At 40.9% G+C, this 18,995-nt stretch overlaps 1 long non-coding RNA gene across 1 annotated transcript in view; it reads left to right on the top strand.

Annotated features, from left to right (window-relative positions):
• The window catches only part of LOC117199552 (uncharacterized), a 45,728-nt gene extending 27,026 nt beyond the window's left edge, over window positions 1-18,702 (top strand). The window contains exons 3-5 of the long non-coding RNA XR_007477266.1: window positions 2,527-2,653; window positions 6,043-6,178; window positions 13,612-18,702. This is a non-coding gene — a long non-coding RNA (uncharacterized LOC117199552). The remainder of the gene's footprint in view (window positions 1-2,526; window positions 2,654-6,042; window positions 6,179-13,611) is intronic.
• Window positions 18,703-18,995: the final 293 nt, after the last annotated feature.

Raw genomic sequence — 18,995 nt, forward strand, 5'->3', positions numbered from 1 at the left:
TTACGTCACCGCAGAGGAAGCGTTATGTAACAACGCTTCCTCTTAGACTTTCTTCACCAAGTAACTTGCCTACTGCCCCATCCAAGAGGCGAAGATAAATTAAACTAATGTGATGTAGAGAAAAGAGTTTTTGACTAAAGACAGGAGATCCGAATTTTAGTTCACTTTCCATGTCTAGCTAGTTGTGTGGTTTGGGCCTTAATTTCATCAGACAAATTCAGAGGGTTGGACGAAGATTCTTCCGGTTCAAAATTCTGATATTTTCCAACTCTTCTGAGAGAAGGACGAGAGTTTTTTGAATGTCAAACGGAACAACTGCAGAGGAAAGAAGAAAACCTTCTATTCACCCCATAAAATCAATATTTAGATTTTTCTTGAATTCCAGAATATCATGTGGAAAGTTACTACACCTCAGGGATAAGATTTCTTGCGAGAGAATGTACATTATCCTTGGCTTTGTGTTGCGTTTGACTTTGATATTCTAAGCAATATATTTTTGTTTGTTTTGTGTTATTCTGGTTCTGCTATCAGCTATCATTCATTTGACTGGGACAGGTTAGTTAAGGCAGAAGTGCAAGCCTTTCTGATCATAGGCTGAACTGTATATCATATTTCATCCTGGATTTTACTAGTTCAGTTTTCAAAGCAACAGCCTTTAGGTATGTCACAGAGGGATGCTTAATGGGTTATGTCAAGCATCCCATCTAAAATGAGAATAAAAGTTTACTTACAATCCCTGCTGTTTACTTCTAATGCATTTTAAGAACCTTTTTAGCATTGCCTTTCCCTCAATATTCATTACATTGTGGTTACTAAGGAAGAAAAATCTATGGCGCCCTATGTCCTGTTCTTCTGTGACTAACCCCAGATAGGGAGGGGAGGCAAACAAGGAGATCAGGGCCTTGGACACAGGGGGAGGTTGAAGGTGAGACTGACGGACTTACAAGACACCAAATTCTAAAGAACACTTTTATGTTGTGACTTGTCGTACATGAAAACACTTTGTGACAATTACCACTTATTTAATGACTCCTAAGGGATCTTTTAGGTTGAGAGTTGTAGGACTTTTTCTGCTAAAGGGCCAGATAGTAAGTATGTTGTTATGCCTTGTGGGTCATGAGATTTCTGTCCCAACTACTCAGCTCTGCCTTTGTAGCATGAAAGCAGCCATAAATGATATGTGAGTGAATAGGTGTGCTGTGTTCCAATAAAATTTTATTTAGAAAAATAGGCCATGGGCTAGATTTGGAGCCATAGTTTCCTGAACCCTGATCTAAATTATTGGGATCACCCACATCGTTATCAATAACAAACATCTTGCACCTCTATTATGCAATTTATGGTAGAGTTAGTGTTGAAGTTGAGAAGGAAGGCTGAGCACCTGTGGCCCACAACTCGGTATCAACTCACCCATCAGAAAAAGACCAGTTTTTAAAGGAGAAAACTGATAATGTATAGTAATGAAGATCAAAACAGATTCTCTTTCGATTCTGCAGGTGTACCTTTAGCTGTACCTAAAGTTTTTAAAGTATCTGCAGGAATTGATACCTTTGCAATTATTATGTACCTTTCCCTTTTGTATTACTCTATATCCCGCCCAAATTATGAAATTAAAATCAAACTCCTGAGTACTTCTGAGTATTCAAGCTCTCTTTTGGAGACATCCAGCTGGTCCTACAGCATGTTTTAAAAATTTTGAGATGTCAGGTGACAAACATTCTAAGCTAAGCCACGACTCTTTCTTATGGTTGATTTTGAAATGAGCAAATGTTTGTAGAAACAAGGGTATGTCTATTAACTTTTTTCTCAAGCATCACGGGATTGACCCAACCCAAGATAAGGTAAGATTAATTTTATTGGATCCATTTTTCCTGTTTCTACTTTCAAGCCTGAACATCCAGTTTTCCTGGTGATCACAGATGAAATTAAACTCTCATTGTTTCAGGCCATTCAGGAGATGGGTGGACCTGTAGTCCTAGTATAACTGCTTGTTTTTATCTTTGTTTTTGACTCCAGTTGTCCTTCATAATAGAAGTCTAAACAAAACTGTGGTTCATGGATGTGATTATTTTCAACACTCTGGCTGCTAGTGAGGCTCTAATTTTAGGAGCGATAGACCTACACATAGGGTAAGATTCTAGGGGTGGTGAAAGAACCTATTGTGCAACATTATCTTTTTTCTTTAGTGTTTGAAAACTCACATTTTTTTTCCTTCGGACATATTCAAATACATGTATTTTATGTGGTAGAGGGGTATTATTGGCCATTAATGTTTCATCACAAACTTGCTTATATCACGGTGTAGAGAGAGTCCTAAGCCCCAGACAGATACTTCTAAAAAGAAGGAGAGTGGTGATTTGTTCTCTCTTTTACTATATCATTTTCTCACTCCAGTTCAGTAACACTGAAAATACAACCCTTTTCTGGAATCTGCAACAAATTCAATGTATAATCTCTGGAACATGCTGATCAATTAAAAAATAGAGAAATAATAAACTGCTTCATTTTCTCAAATTTTGTTTTTAGTCCGTGTAATCTTGATGCCGAAGAAACTTCAGTAATGAGAACAGCTGACTTTATCTGCACTCATTGGATAAAAGTTCTTTTCTGGTGGCCGATCAGAACATATCAAAAAGTAGAAATGATTGGAAAGGTTATATGAATTTTATTTCACCTTTTGATGTACCTCATTTAAAGATAAAACAATTTTACAGTAAGAGACTCTGTCAGTAGTTTTGAGGTCTGATTCACTTTTTTTCCCCTCAATTCTTAAGCTTTTCTGTGCTGAGGAAATTGGTGTGACAACCGAGAGGAAGAAATTGAGATTGTTGTACTGGCAAACCTCGGGACATGTGTAAATTGATAAGTTCTCAAGGGACAATCGCTCTATGAAGAGTCTTTGCCAGACCACATTAGCTTTCCCCAGAAGTCAAGAGAACGGCCCCTGGCTAACACTGAGAATGGTCAACCAGGAAAAAGGATGTTTCTTCAAAGAGAAAGAGCCCAAGAATTAGCATCATGCCAGTTCTGTGGAAAAGGGTGCATTACAGATTCTGGGTGAGAGACTCTAGGAGTCTCACCAAGTTTGTAGGAAATATTATGTCTTTTTAATTTCAGAAAATTCTTTAGAACAAAGTGATATGGATAAAGATTCTCAAGGAAGGAGATTCAGAGATGATTTTCTGTTGTCAAAGAGGGCTCTCCCTGTAGCAAGGAAGAAAACGTGTCATGTTCAATACACTGTGAACATTATTAGGGATCGTAATGCAGGCATAGCAAAGGGGTTTCATGGAAACTGTTGAGGATTCTGGGAATGTTTGGCCTCAGCAGAAAAGAGCAACTTGATGAATTAGTAATGTCTGCTGTAGGTGTGTGAGGGGGAAGTAACTGTGCACACAGTAAGTTTGCTTGAGGTACAATCTTGTGGCAAGTGTTTTGATCTTGTAGAAGAGGAAAAAAATCCTTTCCTCTACCCTTTTAAGTTTAGTGAATGGGACCTGTGAATTAAACTGACAGAAGACAGGTTAACCGGAGAAAAGGTCTATTTTGCATGCACATGGGAGCTTCACAGAAAAGAAGTGAAAACCCATAGAAGTGGTTAGGCTTGGGAGATTAAACATCATTTAACAAAGGGCAGTAAATTGTGGAAAGTAATGACAAAGGAAAAGGGATTTGGGCTTCTAGGGGGCGGTAAATTGTAAGAAGGTAAATATATGGGGGAAACTAATGGAAGATAAGAGTTATTTTAATAAGGCTTGTTATGCAGACTCAAGGGTGCCATCTTCAGTGACTGAGAAATTCTCCGCTTCCTGGCACGGGAGAGGGGAAGGAGGACAACTTCGCAAAGACAAATTGATGCTCTGCTGTTAGGAAATAAGGGGGAGGGCAGAGAGGTTCCTCCTTGTCTGTTGTTTCTTAATTGTGTTCAGCACAAAATAATCCTTATGCCAAAGTGGGCTGTTTTGGGGTGGCATATTCTGATCCTCTTTATCTGAAATAAAGATGATGTTACCTTAAGAGCTATTGTGAGAATGGAATGAGATGGTGTCTCTGAAAGCACTTTGAGAACTGTAAAGCATTCTACAAGTGTAAGGGTTTATTCCCATATTTTAGGTTGCATTTTCCCCTTCAAATTGAAATCTCAGTTTCATATAAATTCACGATGAAATTGACCCAGTTGAAGGAAATGGAATGGAGATGAGAAAAAAAACCCTTTATATATCTTTCCAAAAATGCACCAATTCTTGTACTGTCAATAAACAGCCGAGGAAGATAGGAATGGAACTAATTATGTGCAAACATCCCTTGACTCCTTTACTTCCCATCTGAATTTAATTCTAAAAAAAGAGACCCTGATGGATTCCTGCTTTCAGGTATAATTACCTCAAAATTGACTGACGTTTAAAGCACACACGACACTTTTTAGCTTTAATTAGAGTAAATTGGTGGAATTTATTTGACCGGTAGTTTTGGGGATGGTTGGAGGCTGAGAATATACTTAGCATATCATTTCCTGCTGATGCTAAGATTTAGCCCCATCAGAGAATTCTATATTTAGGATAAAATCACTTAAGAAATGTAACCCAATCATTGTTATGACCATGAAGTAATCAGTCCAGTCAGGGAGAGATGCTCTGAGAAAAAAAAATTGCCGCTGACAACAGCAGAAACCAAAAATCCACAAAAGTTTTATTTAAACAACCTTGAAGTTTTTCTTGATTTAATAGTGTAAAAATTCTTTTGCCTTGCTATGACATTTTTTGACATTGATAATAGGAACACCAAAAAGAAATGCAGTATATGAGAAGTGTCTTAGACCAACTCCAAAAGTATGAATAAACACATATTCGTTCGTCTGAGTGTCTCTTATGATTGTTTCAAATTTCTCCATATTTGTGGCTATTTCTTCTTCTTTCTAATTTTGTTAACTTTCTTTTTTTCTGGGTTAGGCCAGCTAATGGTTTGTTATTTCATTAATTATTTCAAGGAATCAGTTATTAGATTTATTTATCACTAGTACTCTTATTTTTTAGTATTGTAAAATTAACCAATTTAATTTCCCTAATTCACTTTTTTCATCCTTTTTACACTTCCTTAATTTTATTTTGTTGTTCTTTTTCTAGTGTATTGACTTGAACGCTCAATTTATTTTCATTCTTTCTTATTTAACAATGTGTTTATGACTGTGGTTTAAACCCTAAGAGTTTTAGGTTGTTACATATGTTTTAGTATGTAATGTATTTCATTATTATTTTGTAGATATTTCGAAATTTTAGTTTTGTTTTTTTCTTTGACCCAAGTGTTGATTCAAAGTAAATTTCTTAATTTCTATGAGATCTAATTTTTTTCTTCTTCCTGTCCTTCTTTTCTTTTTCTCCTTTTCCTCCTCTTTATTTATAGTTTAATATCACTGGAGGTCACAGTCAGATTATGTATTCTGTGCTATTTCTATTTCTTTTTGGTTTGATTTATGGTCAGAATTTTATAAATGTCCCATAAATTCTTGTAAAGCAGATGTATTTTTTAAAAATTAGGATAGTAATTTCTATATATCTATTATGTTCATGTTCATCAGTTATCTAATTGACATCCAACATGCTTAATTATTTTTTCTCTAATTGAGTTTCCATGGACTAAAATTGTGATTTAAAGTCCCCTAATCTTATATTTTGGTCTATTTTTCTTTGCATTTTTCATGGTCTCTATATGAATTTAAAATAACTATTTTGTGCATCTAAACTATACTCTCATTGTCGATTGTGTTCTTTATCATAAAGTTTTCTCTTTGTTTTGCTTAACATGTTTGATTGAATTTAATCTTACCTAGTACTGATACTGTGACCAACATTTATGATTGTATTACGAATGCAATAATTATAAATTAGATGAGCAAAGAAAACCATAGCTCCTTTATTTTCCACACCTGAGCTAATTTTCTTCATAGGCCATTTACCCTGCTAGAAAGGAAGGAAACCAGAACTTTGTTAATTAATGGTATCCCAGGCCCCTTGCTTACTCATGCTCTTTTGGGTAAATGCGCAGGTTTTTCGGATGCCCCTCGCCTCTCCCTGCGTGTCCTCAAGGCGGCATCTTGGTAAGAGGCTGTTTTATGGAACGTGGCAGGATCCGTCACCATTCTCCGGATCCTTATTGGTCTGTGTTGCAAGGGTCTGATGAGGTAGGACTGGTGTTCTCTGGGCTTTTGGGGGTGCTGGCATTGGGGTGAGAAGTTTTCGTATTCCGTGGCCTCTACTTTTTCTGATGCTCCATCTCTGTTGTTCCATCTCTGTTGCTCCACTGGCCTGTCTAGCTCTTCTGGGTCCCCTACTAGGGGACATAGGAACATCTTGGTCCTTGCGAGCTATATGCAGACTTCGAGGAAACACCACCATCCTAGGCTGCTGGGCCCAGCCCTGCCCACCATCCCCCGCTCAATCAGTCATGTTGCCAATTTTCCCATGTCACGTTGACATGGCACTAGGCAGTGAGGGGGGTTTTCCTAGAGGCCTGCAGCTTTCTGTAGGTCATGGCGGGGGAAGAGGGCTGCTAGCCCTGGTGTTTACAGCTTTCCTCGTACTTATTAGAATGCTTTTATAGGCTTATCCCTTTTTAATGTCCATTTTAGAAATTTTGACTCTCTGAGTTGCTTTGTGCTTTAAGTCAGAGATAAATCTAAAGCAGAGTTTTAAAGAAAAGCACCGTGTAACCTGAACATCTTTTTCCTTTAATAAGTATATTTACCTCAATGACCTGTGTTGCTGAACCATTAGCACATCCTGTTGATTTTATCTTCCAAACCTATCCCAACACCATCTAGGCTGTCTGCACCACTACCATCCTAATATAAGCTACCTTCTTTTTTGTTTGTTTTGTTTGGGTCTGAAGCAAGAGCCTCCAAATTTATCTTCCTGATTCTAATCTACACAGCAGCCAGAGTGATTATTTAAAAATATGAATGAGATCATGTGAGTCTGCAAGACTCAACAAAGACATCTCTTTACACTTGAAATAAAATTCCGATTCTCTCCCTGATTCTACACGGGCTCTGTTCTCTAGCCAACACCTACCTCTGCAGCATCATCTCCTGCCCCTTTCCTCCTCGCTGATCACACTCCAGCCAAACCACACTGACATTCTTCTGCTCTGGAACTAGACAAGCTCCTTCCTGCCTATGGCTCTGGGGCTAGTTTTCCCCATCTGTGGAATGCTCTTTCTCCAAGACTTCTTAAGACTGGCTCCTCCCTGGTCTTGCTTTCAGTTGTCACGTCGTTAGAGTGTCTTCTGACCATCCAATCTAAGTAGTCTTCCAAAGATATTTTATCACACTCCCCTTTTTATGTTCTTTACCGTACATTTACTACCTGATTACTCTTTGGATATATTTCTTTATTGGTCTCAAGCAGTGAGATGTAAGCTGCATGAGAGTAGGAATATGTCTGTCAGTTATCACTAGTAATAATACTAATAATATCAGCAAAATAATATGGCATCTATTATGATCCTTAAGTCTAGTCCTGTTCTGAGCCCTTTCCGAATATTAGGTCTTTAATCATCCTTATAATCTCATGAGGTACTGTTGTTATCCTCTCTTTATAGTTGAAAGCACTGAGACACAGAGAATTTCAGTGACTTATCCAAGGTCACATGGCTATTAAATGATAAAGTTGGGATTTGAACCTCAGCAAAGACTCTGCACTGCTGTGCAGTCTCAGGAGTTAAAAGATCCCAATGAGGCAGAGACACTCCTCTTGAATACTCAGTAGTTGGAAAGATGGGCAAGTGAAAGAAAAACCACAATAAAGCCTGATAAGTTTTATATTCCAGGCATCAAAGGGGGGCTAGGAAAGCATATACGTGGGACATCTTCTTTTGTTAAAATGCATTAGAAAATTCTGAACTACCTTCATTCGTGTGTTTGTTGAGTCATCTACATTTGCTTACAAAGGTATCCGGCATCGTTCCTGTAGAAACGGGGAGGTAGCAAGATGAAACGCTTTCCAGTATAAAACATACTGCAAAAGAGAAGTCTGTAAGACTGGACTCTTTTTCCAAAATGATTTTGATATTGCTTTCCTATTCCTTTACCCTGGCTAAGAAAGAGATGTTTTAGAAGATGAAAGGGGATTTTAGGGACGTAAAGACAGTGTGGCCAACCATCAGGATATTTGCCTGCTTTGAAGAAACCATTTTGAAATAATGAGGCATAATTAATGTCAGTGTTTAGGATTATGTGAAAGTTTGCCAAGATACCTGGTGCAATTCTAATGGCCAGAAATGACAGCTTGATCACAGGTATGCCAAGTAGCCATCCCATGCCTCGATGAATTTAGCAGTAAAATGAGATTAACTGTACATGTCAAGTAATAAATTAGCCTACGATCACCACCAAGAATGGCCAGCCTTCATTTCGTGCCAGGAGCTAGTCTAAGGGCCTTGCAGTTTATTGAATCCTCACTGCAAACCTGGTGAGGTAGGTATTATTATCCTCCCTGGCTTACTGATGAGGAGGTTGAGGCCCAGAGAGGTTAAACCATTTGCTGAATATCACACAGCTACGGAGTGTGAATCTGAACCCAACCATAGCGTTGTGTCACTAAAACAAGCAAATAATTACCACAGTGGAGTGGCTCCTACTGGCCTGGTGCAGCGCTAGGCACTTTCATGTGTTTAACCCCATGAAGGAAGTGTTGTGCTCGTACTACGGGTCAAGAAACTGAGACTCAGATAGGGTTAGGGAATTTTCCCAAGGGTATGTAAAACCAGGCCTGTCTGGATCCAGAGTCTATCCCCGCTAGTAACTCATTAAACTCTCTAAACCAGAAGGCGGAGTACTGTTTCCCTTTCCAGAATTGCCTTCCCCACCCCTGTTCTCCTTTGGTGCTTTCCTCTCACGCTTTGTGCTGTTATGATACATGGCTCAACAATGTGCATAATATAAAACGTGGCAACATTTTCTGAGCCCAGATTAGGTGCTGGGCGTTGTGCTAAAAGTTGCTTCCCTTTAATTACCTCCTTTAATCCTCCCAGCAACCAAATATCACAGGTACTCTTCTCAGCACCATTTTCTATATGAGGCCACTGAAGGTGAGAGGGATGCCCTTGCAGCTGTTTTGCGAAGAGTCTGGCGATGCAGTTTTCCTGCGAGAAAATGGAGCATTTTAAAGCCACACTGCATTCCCCTGCCCCGGGAATAAATCAGCCAGCTTCAGAATGCTTTTAGTTCCTGAACCTTAAAAAACACGCAATCCTGTTTTAAAATTTGTTTTTGTTTTTTTGGAAGCAGGGTGGTTTGGAGTTGCATTCTTTGCGGTGTGTTTCTTGAAAAGTGCCATTGGGCTAATCTGGTTAATTCTGGCCGCTTCCTCTTCCCCTGTCTTTCTGTGGCTCTGTCTTCTGTTCTCAGGACGGCCACCGTTGGCTTGTGTCTACTGAAGGAACAAGTGGATGGGGGGTTGGGGGTGGTGGTGGGGGGGCAGGGTGCTGGGGCCCTGGGAAACTCATTTGCATACTTCTTGTTACAAAGGCCGACCACATCCTGGTTAAGACAATGTGCTGCCTGATAAACAGACTGCATCCCCCAGTGTCTGCCTGGAGCTCTGCCAGCGTGTGGTCCGCCTTTGTCACAAGGTGCTGTTTATTCTGCCTGGAAGTCCAAGGACAGGACAACCCAGCTAAATGAACCTTTTATTCCTCCCATTCTCTGGCAGGAATTCCTTGGGTCAAAAATATTTATTAATATTAGATTAAGGGAGAGGCATCCAGAATTCGCCAAAGAAGCTTCCCCCGCACTGTGGAAAACCTATAAAAGGTTTTGACCTTCCTTTCTGGCTATAAATGCTTTGGGGATTGGGGGAACTAGGGAACTTGGAAGATACAGTGCAAGCGCAACATAAAGATCAAGGTTTGCCAAGATTTTGTGTTGATAAATATTTATTTCCACATCTGTTTTCGATGTGCTCCCTTTCTCTTTTCCTTCCCCTCCCAACCCAACAACACCCAGACCAAAGGAAGTGGAGGCTTAAACAATTCATTGATGACTGCAGCACAGGTTGTTTAAGAATCTGGACAACAGAGTCCTAGTTTCTCCATTCTCCCTGCAATTTGGTAAATTAAAAAAAAAAAAGATTTTGAGATGCAGTCTCATTTATGGCAGTTAAGGTAAGAAATCTTGCTCTGCGACCCTCTTATTGGTTTTTCTTTTTAACGCCCCTAAGAACAATTCAACATTTCCTGCTCTGCTTAAAGTGTTTTCAAATCTAAACATGGGACGTATTTTAAGATAGCTTTTAACCGCCAATTTTATTGGTGACTGTTATCACTGAAAGGAAGGTACTCTGTGACACCCGAGTTGTTTTAATAGTTTTAATCAATAATTCCTATAAACAGACTTTGTCTTGGGAGTAGAATACGCAGCTATTTCCTCTCTGCACTTACAGTGACCTCTTAAATATATTACAGCCCCTCATCTGTAGCTAGTTCCACATGTGTAGTGAAGACTTTCAGTAAAGTATTGACCTTACCTCCTGGAGGTCTTCATGGAGGATGTGGCTTGAGAGGATGTTGCTTGAGACAATGTTGCAGAACAGTTTGGAAAAGATGCCAGGTGGCATTTTGAAGGATTACCACCACTTCTGATAAGGCCTCTGAAGAGATTTCTGGCAGCTGAAGAACAATAACGTGCTAGAGATTGATAATTTTGTGGTTTAGAAGCTAAATACTTGCACGTGGTGAATATCAAGGTTGACCGTGAAGATGAAAATTAGACCTAGATAGAAAACCTTGTGAAGGATAGCCTATAGGGGAGACAGTTATCCGAACAACATCAACTTTTCTAGATGAGGAAAGATCACTAAACTTTAGTGAATGGTTTTTCCTTTTTTTACATCACACCAGTCCTCAAGATTCAGGGTCAGCTGCAGCTGGGAGTTTACCAAGGATGATAAGCTGATTTCTACTCCAAAGAGGCAGTTGTAAAAAGAGCAGCCTTGATCAAGGGGGCCTGTGACAGCACCATGAGTTTTTGAATGAACACGCTTTCCTGTTTGTTGGCTGTGTGGCTTTGGGCATGTTTCTTAACCTATCTGAGCTTCAGTTTCCTCATCTGTAAAATAGAGATACGAATACCTACCTACTTTGCGGTATTTGGTTGTGAGCAGTAGATATTTATCATATAACAAGGTCTGGCAAAACAGTCAGCCCTCAGCAAATACTATTTGTTTCCCTTCCTATCTCCCTCCCTTGCTCTCCTTTGTTTGCACTTGCTTAACAGGTACTTGAGGTTGGGTGTTTACTTCTTTGAGTCTCACTTCTAAAATGAGAACTTAAATTTCTAGGACCCTCCTGCTTCTGAATTTGTATAGTGCCATGAAGTATGAAAGGAAATATTTGCAGTCCACTATCAGGAGTGTTAATCAACAAAGACATGGTTTTTGCGCGCTGAGGTGCACCACCGTCAGACGGTGCTGGGATGATTCCTCCTTTGTTCTGTTGAGTAGCACCTTCATACTGAATTTCATAGAATCTTGGAGTTTGGCCATTTCATACTCTCTTTGGAATTGTTGAGGATTCAAGTTGTGGGATGGTGAGCTCTCTGTTGGTAGAATAGTTGCATAGTCTACAACCCTTCTCCAGTTTCTGGTTTTGCTCTGGAAGACCTTTAGCATCACAGAGCTGAGGAGATCCCTGAAGGTCAGAAATAGGTATTTTAGTCTCTGTAATCATGGTGATCAACAGACTGCCCGGTAGGTAGTAGGCGCTGTCAGAGTTGTGAAATGAATAAATCAAGTTGATATCATTTATTGACCACCTACCTAAGCCAGAGGTGGTGCCAGAGCTTTATTTACAGGATTGTATTGATCACGATACAAATCAAGGACAAATCATGTAGCAATTTTTGTCTTATACTTTGGAAAGGTAGATGTAAGAAGGCTGTCCACTACCAGATTTCTTCACTCTGCTTTCCTGTATCCTCAGCCCCAGGGAACTCTGATGACGTGTCACACCTTGATCTGATATTTGAAAGGGCTCTAGGCATTTAGAATGCATGTATTTTATTCCTTCGATATCCAGTGCCACGGTGTGATCTCCTCTCGAAGATGTTTCACGTCCTGCTGTAGCTGTAGCCTGTTCTTGTAGGATCCTGTGTGCTTATGTCCTTTGTTGTTTCCAGAAGCCCCCGTTATCTCTGGATTATCTGAGGGACAGTGTTGTTATCTGGCTGGCAGCCTCTTGGAGATTTGATTGCTCTTTAGCATCTCTACCAGAGGGTGGAAGACGGAAAGCAAAAAATGCTGAGACTCAAACCAGTGCGTTTTGCTACTGGGTTACAGTTCTGGTAAATGACTGGACCAGAAGAGAACATTGAAGTTGTACGGTTTCCATAGCCGTTTGGCCCATTTCCCAAAGGTTTTGCTGGCCAGCGGGTTTGAGGCTAGGAAGTGGCTAGGGTGTGGTTTGTGGTTTCAGAGCTGGATGTTGCCTCTCTCCTCAGAGAAGATGGAATAAAGTCTATAGGTCATTCCTATGTTTGGAAAGCAGTTGACCAGATGTATACATATAGTTATCACTGGAACATCACATGCGGGGTTTGTGTGCCAGCAGTGTGGCTGGGTATAGAAGGTGGCATGAGGGCTGGTTGTGGTTGTTTTCATCCCAAGTTTTTTGACATTTGGGGCATGGGACAAAAGTATCTAGTTTTGGTTTGGCATTCTGTGACTATCCAGTGGGGTTATTTTTTCTTTCCTCCTCTTTTATGGGGTAGTTTAAGGTTTAGATTTTCTTTTTTTAACCACAGAATCTAATTTAATTGTGGTATTTAAAAAATTATTTTTTGTATATGCGCCCAGAGCTTTTTGGGTTATTGGTAAACTTTAAAAAAATACCACAGTGCATGTAAACATATATAATTTAAGAACCAGTCATGACTGAGGCCTATGACATCCTTTGGAAAATTCTTACTCGAGAACAGTTCTAATTAACAAGATATTTTCTGGTTTCCTTGTTGCATGCTTTATTAATAATAATGCTGTTAGTCAGATAGAATCTTTTTTCCTCCTGGGATTTAATTTTTTCCTATTCCCTTTCTCAAGAAATAATTCTATTGCAATTATCTTTAATAAAAAAGTGGTAAACTTATGATAACAAACAACTAACATGATAGAGATAAGAACGATTGGATTCTTAAAAAGTAGGAATAGTGCAGATGTTCTTTTATAATAAACTCACTGAAAATGAACTACAGGGAAACCTCATTAAACTGCAATTGGTTTATGCAAAAGAATCTTACAATTTAAAGAATATGCTCTTACCCGCATTAACTAGATTCCCTGACTATTGCTGTTGTTGCTGTTGTTTTTAAATAAGGATATTGGATAACTCGCTTGGCTATTCAGAACTGTTTTGTTTTTCCTGTCATGTGAATTCCAGGTTAAGACAGTTTCATTCTTTTAAGTAGTGAGGAGACTAATGTCTGAGTGAAATGCTGATAAAATTTGCTGCATATTTCTAACTGTGCTTTGGACCACAGTGAACAAGAGTGGCTAGGCTGTGAAATTTTGGTATTCAGAGGAAATGGTGACCTGATTCTTTATTCTTCAACACGTCGGGGTCTAGGGAAGAAAACGTTGTGCTGAGGAAAGATGAGATTGCAGCTCAGCACCAAGATTGCAGCTCAGCACCAAGATTGCAGCTCAGCTCTAAGATTGCACCTCAGCTCTAAGACTGCAGCTGAGCTCTAAGATTGCAGCTCAGCACCAAGAGTGCAGCTCAGCACTAAGATTGCAGCTCAGCACCAAGATTGCAGCTCAGCACCAAGACTGCAGCTCAGCTCTAAGACTGCAGCTCAGCACCAAGACTGCAGCTCAGCACCAAGATTGCAGCTCAGCTCTAAGACTGCAGCTCAGCACCAAGACTGCAGCTCAGCACCAAGATTGCAGCTCAGCACTAAGATTGCAGCTCAGCACCAAGATTGCAGCTCAGCTCTAAGACTGCAGCTCAGCACTAAGAGTGCAGCTCAGCTCTAAGACTGCAGCTGAGCTCTAAGATTGCAGCTCAGCTCTAAGACTGCAGCTCAGCATCAAGATTGCAGCTCAGCTCTAAGACTGCAGCTCAGCACCAAGACTGCAGCTCAGCACTAAGACTGCAGCTCAGCACCAAGATTGCAGCTCAGCTCTAAGACTGCAGCTCAGCACCAAGAGTGCAGCTCAGCTCTAAGACTGCAGCTCAGCACCAAGATTGCAGCTCAGCACCAAGACTGGAGCTCAGCACCAAGAGTGCAGCTCAGCACCAAGACTGCAGCTCAGCACCAAGATTGCAGCTCAGCACCAAGATTGCAGCTCAGCTCTAAGACTGCAGCTCAGCACTAAGATTGCTGCTCAGCACCAAGATTGCAGCTCAGCACTAAGATTGCAGCTCAGCACTAAGACTGCAGCTCAGCACCAAGATTGCAGCTCAGCACCAAGATTGCAGCTCAGCTCTAAGACTGCAGCTCAGCACCAAGACTGCAGCTCAGCTCTAAGACTGCAGCTCAGCACCAAGATTGCAGCTCAGCTCTAAGACTGCAGCTCAGCACCAAGATTGCAGCTCAGCTCTAAGACTGCAGCTCAGCTCTAAGATTGCAGCTCAGCACCAAGAGTGCAGCTCAGCACCAAGAGTGCAGCTCAGCACTAAGATTGCAGCTCAGCACTAAGATTGCAACTCAGCACCAAGATTGCAGCTCAGCTCTAAGACTGCAGCTCAGCTCTAAGACTGCAACTCAGCTCTAAGATTGCAGCTCAGCTCTAAGACTGCAGCTCAGCACTAAGATTGCAGCTCAGCTCTAAGATTGCAGCTCACCACCAAGATTGCAGCTCAGCTCTAAGATTGCAGCTCAGCACTAAGATTGCAGCTCAGCACCAAGATTGCAGCTCAGCACCAAGATTGCAGCTCAGCACCAAGATTGCAGCTCAGTTCTAAGATGTAAGATGCACACAGTGAGTGAATCTCTGGGTGCATGCACCATAGCGTTTGGTTGCCTTTTTAACTTCAAGCATGGAAATGTATTTGAGGTATTTATTTATTTTATTTTATTTGGCCAGGGAATTTGTGTTATAAAATTATTATAAACTTATTTAATTATTGTAAATTATTGTGTTAGCAAAATTATTTACCCCCATGTCAACTGATCGCTCAAAAATGAATTAAGCTTGTAATATTTCTTGGCGCTCTTTTATGCTGTAGCCCTAGAAACTGAGAACTTCTCAAGGCTTTGAGAAAGTTATACTTGATACAACAGAGCAACATACAGTGCTAGTGTCAGCATAATTTCTGGAACTCCTTCCTACAATACCAAAGAATTTAAAAGTATGTTTACTTTGTAAGTGCTAAAAATAGTGTCTAAAACATGGATAGCAGTTATTCATTGATGTTATTATGAGAAATAATAAAATGCATAGGAAAACAAGATATTTACAATGTATATTTACTTAATGTTCAGTACATGTAAGCCTGAACTCACTCTCTAGCACAGGAGTTTTAGTATGTTCCAGGAGGTATGTCTCTCCTGTTGAAAGGCTGTCTTCCCCAGACACCACTTCCTTGGAAAGAGGTTTTGTGTGTGATAATATGGTAGTGGATCAGAGTATTAGCCGCCTTTGCTATGGTGTGACCACCACTCTTTTAAACATTTCTCTGCCCAACTTAATGTGCATCAGGGTTGGGGAAAGAGGTGGCAGTCATAGGTTATCATAAATATTAGAGAGAGATTGATCTTTCACAGTGAAGTATTGTTAGTCTTTTTTTTTTTTTTTTTTTTTTTGTGGTACGCGGGCCTCTCACTGTTGTGGCCTCTCCCGTTGCGGAGCACAGGCTCCCGTACGCGCAGGCTCAGCGGCCATGGCTCTCGGGCCTAGCCGCTCCGCGGCATGTGGGATCTTCCCAGACTGGGGCAGGAACCCGCGTGCCCTGCATCGGCAGGCGGACTCTCAACCACTGCGCCACCAGGGAAGCCCCGTATTGTTAGTCTTGAATGTGTGGCTGAAGGAAGTTGTAGGACTTCTAGCCTCTTCTCCTAGGTCTTCATTCTGCTCAGGATGGTCAATGTCTGTTGTGGAATATCCTCTAAACTGGAGAAAGGCTTAATGACCTTTTGTAGTTCTTAATTCAGTTCTTTCTATGTCACCAAGTTGTCAAGGAGCAACTTTACCATGATGTCTAAACTTTTCAATTTTTAAAGTATAAATAGTCATAGTAAGTTAATAGTAAGAGATTTTAGAAAAAAAAATAAGTTAAGAAAAATGAGTAGAATTTTGCAAAGTAGTTTAGCTGGGTCAAGGTTTATAAAATCCACATTGTGGGTTCTTAGGGAGTATTAAACAATGTTGGATAATAGAATGGACCTCCATCTAGTTTGGAATGCTAATGAAAGAAACTGATGTTTATTGGTTGCCTGCTATGAACCAGGAACCTTGCAGGGTCCTTATATGTACTTGTGTATTTAATCCCTTGAGGTGGTCTTACTACGTCTATTTTAAAGATGCAGTAACTGAGATCTGTAAAACTTTAACCAAGTTTCCCAGGTCACACAAGTAGTAAGTGGCAAGCCAATCTTTCGTGAAAACCCATGCCTACAGTCTGTTTTTCTAGAATTCCTAGGTCTGAGCTGCTAGTGAAATAGATGAATCTGGTAAATTTATAGCCTTAGATATTTAAGTAAATTCCCTATGGGTGCAATTATAAAGCAGCATTCCACTCAACACAGATATTTACATACTCCTTCCCATCTGCCTCTCCTCTAATCAGTCAACTAGCCTGGTCCTGGGATTCCTCCTCCATGAAGTATGTTAGATTGATCTTCTCCTCTCTATTGCAAAAGCTAAAATGCTATTCAGGCCCTTCAAACGTATCACTTGAATGGTTAACTGGTAAATTAATATACTGAACCACCACTTCCCTTAAGTCATCCAGTGTCTCCCGGTTGCCAGCAAATAGGTCAAAACTCCTAAGGACGGCATTGAAGGATTATATAATCTGTCTCCAGATTGCCTTTTCAGAATCCTCTACCACCACCCCTATATCAGGACCTGGATCCAGTGTTGCCAAGTGGTCTCCCTACATCTCTACCTGGGCGTGACGCTGTTTCTCCTGCCTGTTCACAGCTTAATAAACTTGACCATTCTGACTCCAGTTCAGATCCTAGTTCTTTTCTAAAGCTGCCGTATTTCTGAGGTCTAGAGTTCTTTCTTACTTAGGCCACCTCTTGTTAAACCAATCATTTGGCCATTACCACTTACTGCGAGGCACTGAGAAGAGAACCGGTTTGACTATGACCCTTTTACTTATTGTCTGTGTGACCTTTGGCAGGCCATTTAATATGTAAGACTCAGTTTCCTTAAATACGAAATGGGTTATGGTTCGGAACTATCCCCATTTGACCTCCCATGGGGAAACTTCTTTTCTTTATGGCTCAGTTCCTAAAGTTGTAACATGGAGATAATAAGAGTAACTAACAGAATTGGTGTGACAATTAACTGTGCATTAATCAGGATGAGTGAGGTTATTTTACCGGAAAAACCAAACCCAAATCTTAGTGTCTTTTGTTTTTTTAAAAAAAATTTATTTATTTTTGGCTGAGTTGCGTCTTTGTTGCTACGCACAGGCTTTCTCTACTTGTGGCGAGTGGGGGCTACTCTTCGCTGCAGTGCACAGGTTTCTTATTGCGGTGGCCTCTCTTGTTGCGGAGCCGGGCTCTAGGCGTGCGGGCTTCAGTAGTTGTGGCACGAGGGCTCAGTAGTTGTGGCACGAGGGCTCAGTACTTGTGGTCGCGAGCTCTAGAGCACGGGCTCTAGAACGCAGGCTCAGTAGTTGTGGCGCATGGGCTTCGATGCTCCACGTAAGTGGGATCTTCCCAGACCAGGGCTCAAACCCATGTCCCCTGCATCGGCAGGGAGATTCTTAACCACTGCGCCACCAGGGAAGCCCAATCTTAGTGTTTTAAAACCACAAAATTTTATTTCTTGCTCACACTCCGTGTCCATATCAGGCTGGCAGGAACTCTGCTCTACAATGTTCATATTCAGGGACCTTGAATGTTCATATTGCTGGAACTGTCACTAACTGGAATAGCACAGTCAATGTGGCAAGAGGAAGGGGATGGAGTGAGCTGTGCATTAGTTCTTAGAGCTGCTGCTCAGAAGTGATATGCATTTCAATAGCCAAAGCAAATCTCATGCCCCAGCTAACTTCAAAGAGGCAGGGAGGAACAATCCCACCAAGTGCTCAGAAGAACGAGGCCCAGAGTCATCTGGGAATGGCACTAATCATGGTCTTACCTTGTGTCATGGGGCCATTTTCTCATGGTACAGTTCATGTTTTATCTGCCCTTCTATGACATAGCCTCCTTGGTTTCAGAATGAGGGCTGTGTTTTCTGCCCTCCTTTCCCTACAATGATCAGCATAGATCCTCAGTACATGTTTCACTGAATAGAGGACTACGCCAAGTGGTTTCTCCCCAATGCTAGGGAGCATTTTAGGTTTTAAGTCCCAGGATTTGCTTTTATATGACGAAAAGTCTTAGGTAGAATGACTTCCCTGGTGGCGCAGTGGTTAAGACTCCACGTTCCCAATGCAGGCGGCCCAGGTTCGATCCCTGGTCAGGGAACTAGATCCCACGTGCATGCTGCAACTGAGTTCGCATGCCACAACAAGGAGCCTGCGTGCTTCAACTAAGACCTGGTACAACCAAATAAATTAAGAAAAAAGAAAGTCTTAGGTAGCATTTACGTAATGCAGAACCAACGTGAGGTCTCTGAAAGACCTTACTGTCTCCTGCTGTCTTTTGGCTTGAGCCATATGGAAATCTAGACTGCGGACTCGATGCATCAAGAGAAGTGCTCCTTTGAAATGTCACTTCCTTTTCTAAAGAACCGTTGCCAAAGGCCAGGATTAATTTCTAATTTTCAGTTGCAGATCACCCGCTGGGTAGTCTGAAGTCGTATTATCAACATCTTATTTGCTTTTTC

Source organism: Orcinus orca, chromosome 4 (genome assembly GCF_937001465.1).
Source record: "Orcinus orca chromosome 4, mOrcOrc1.1, whole genome shotgun sequence".
Lineage (NCBI taxonomy): Eukaryota > Metazoa > Chordata > Mammalia > Artiodactyla > Delphinidae > Orcinus > Orcinus orca.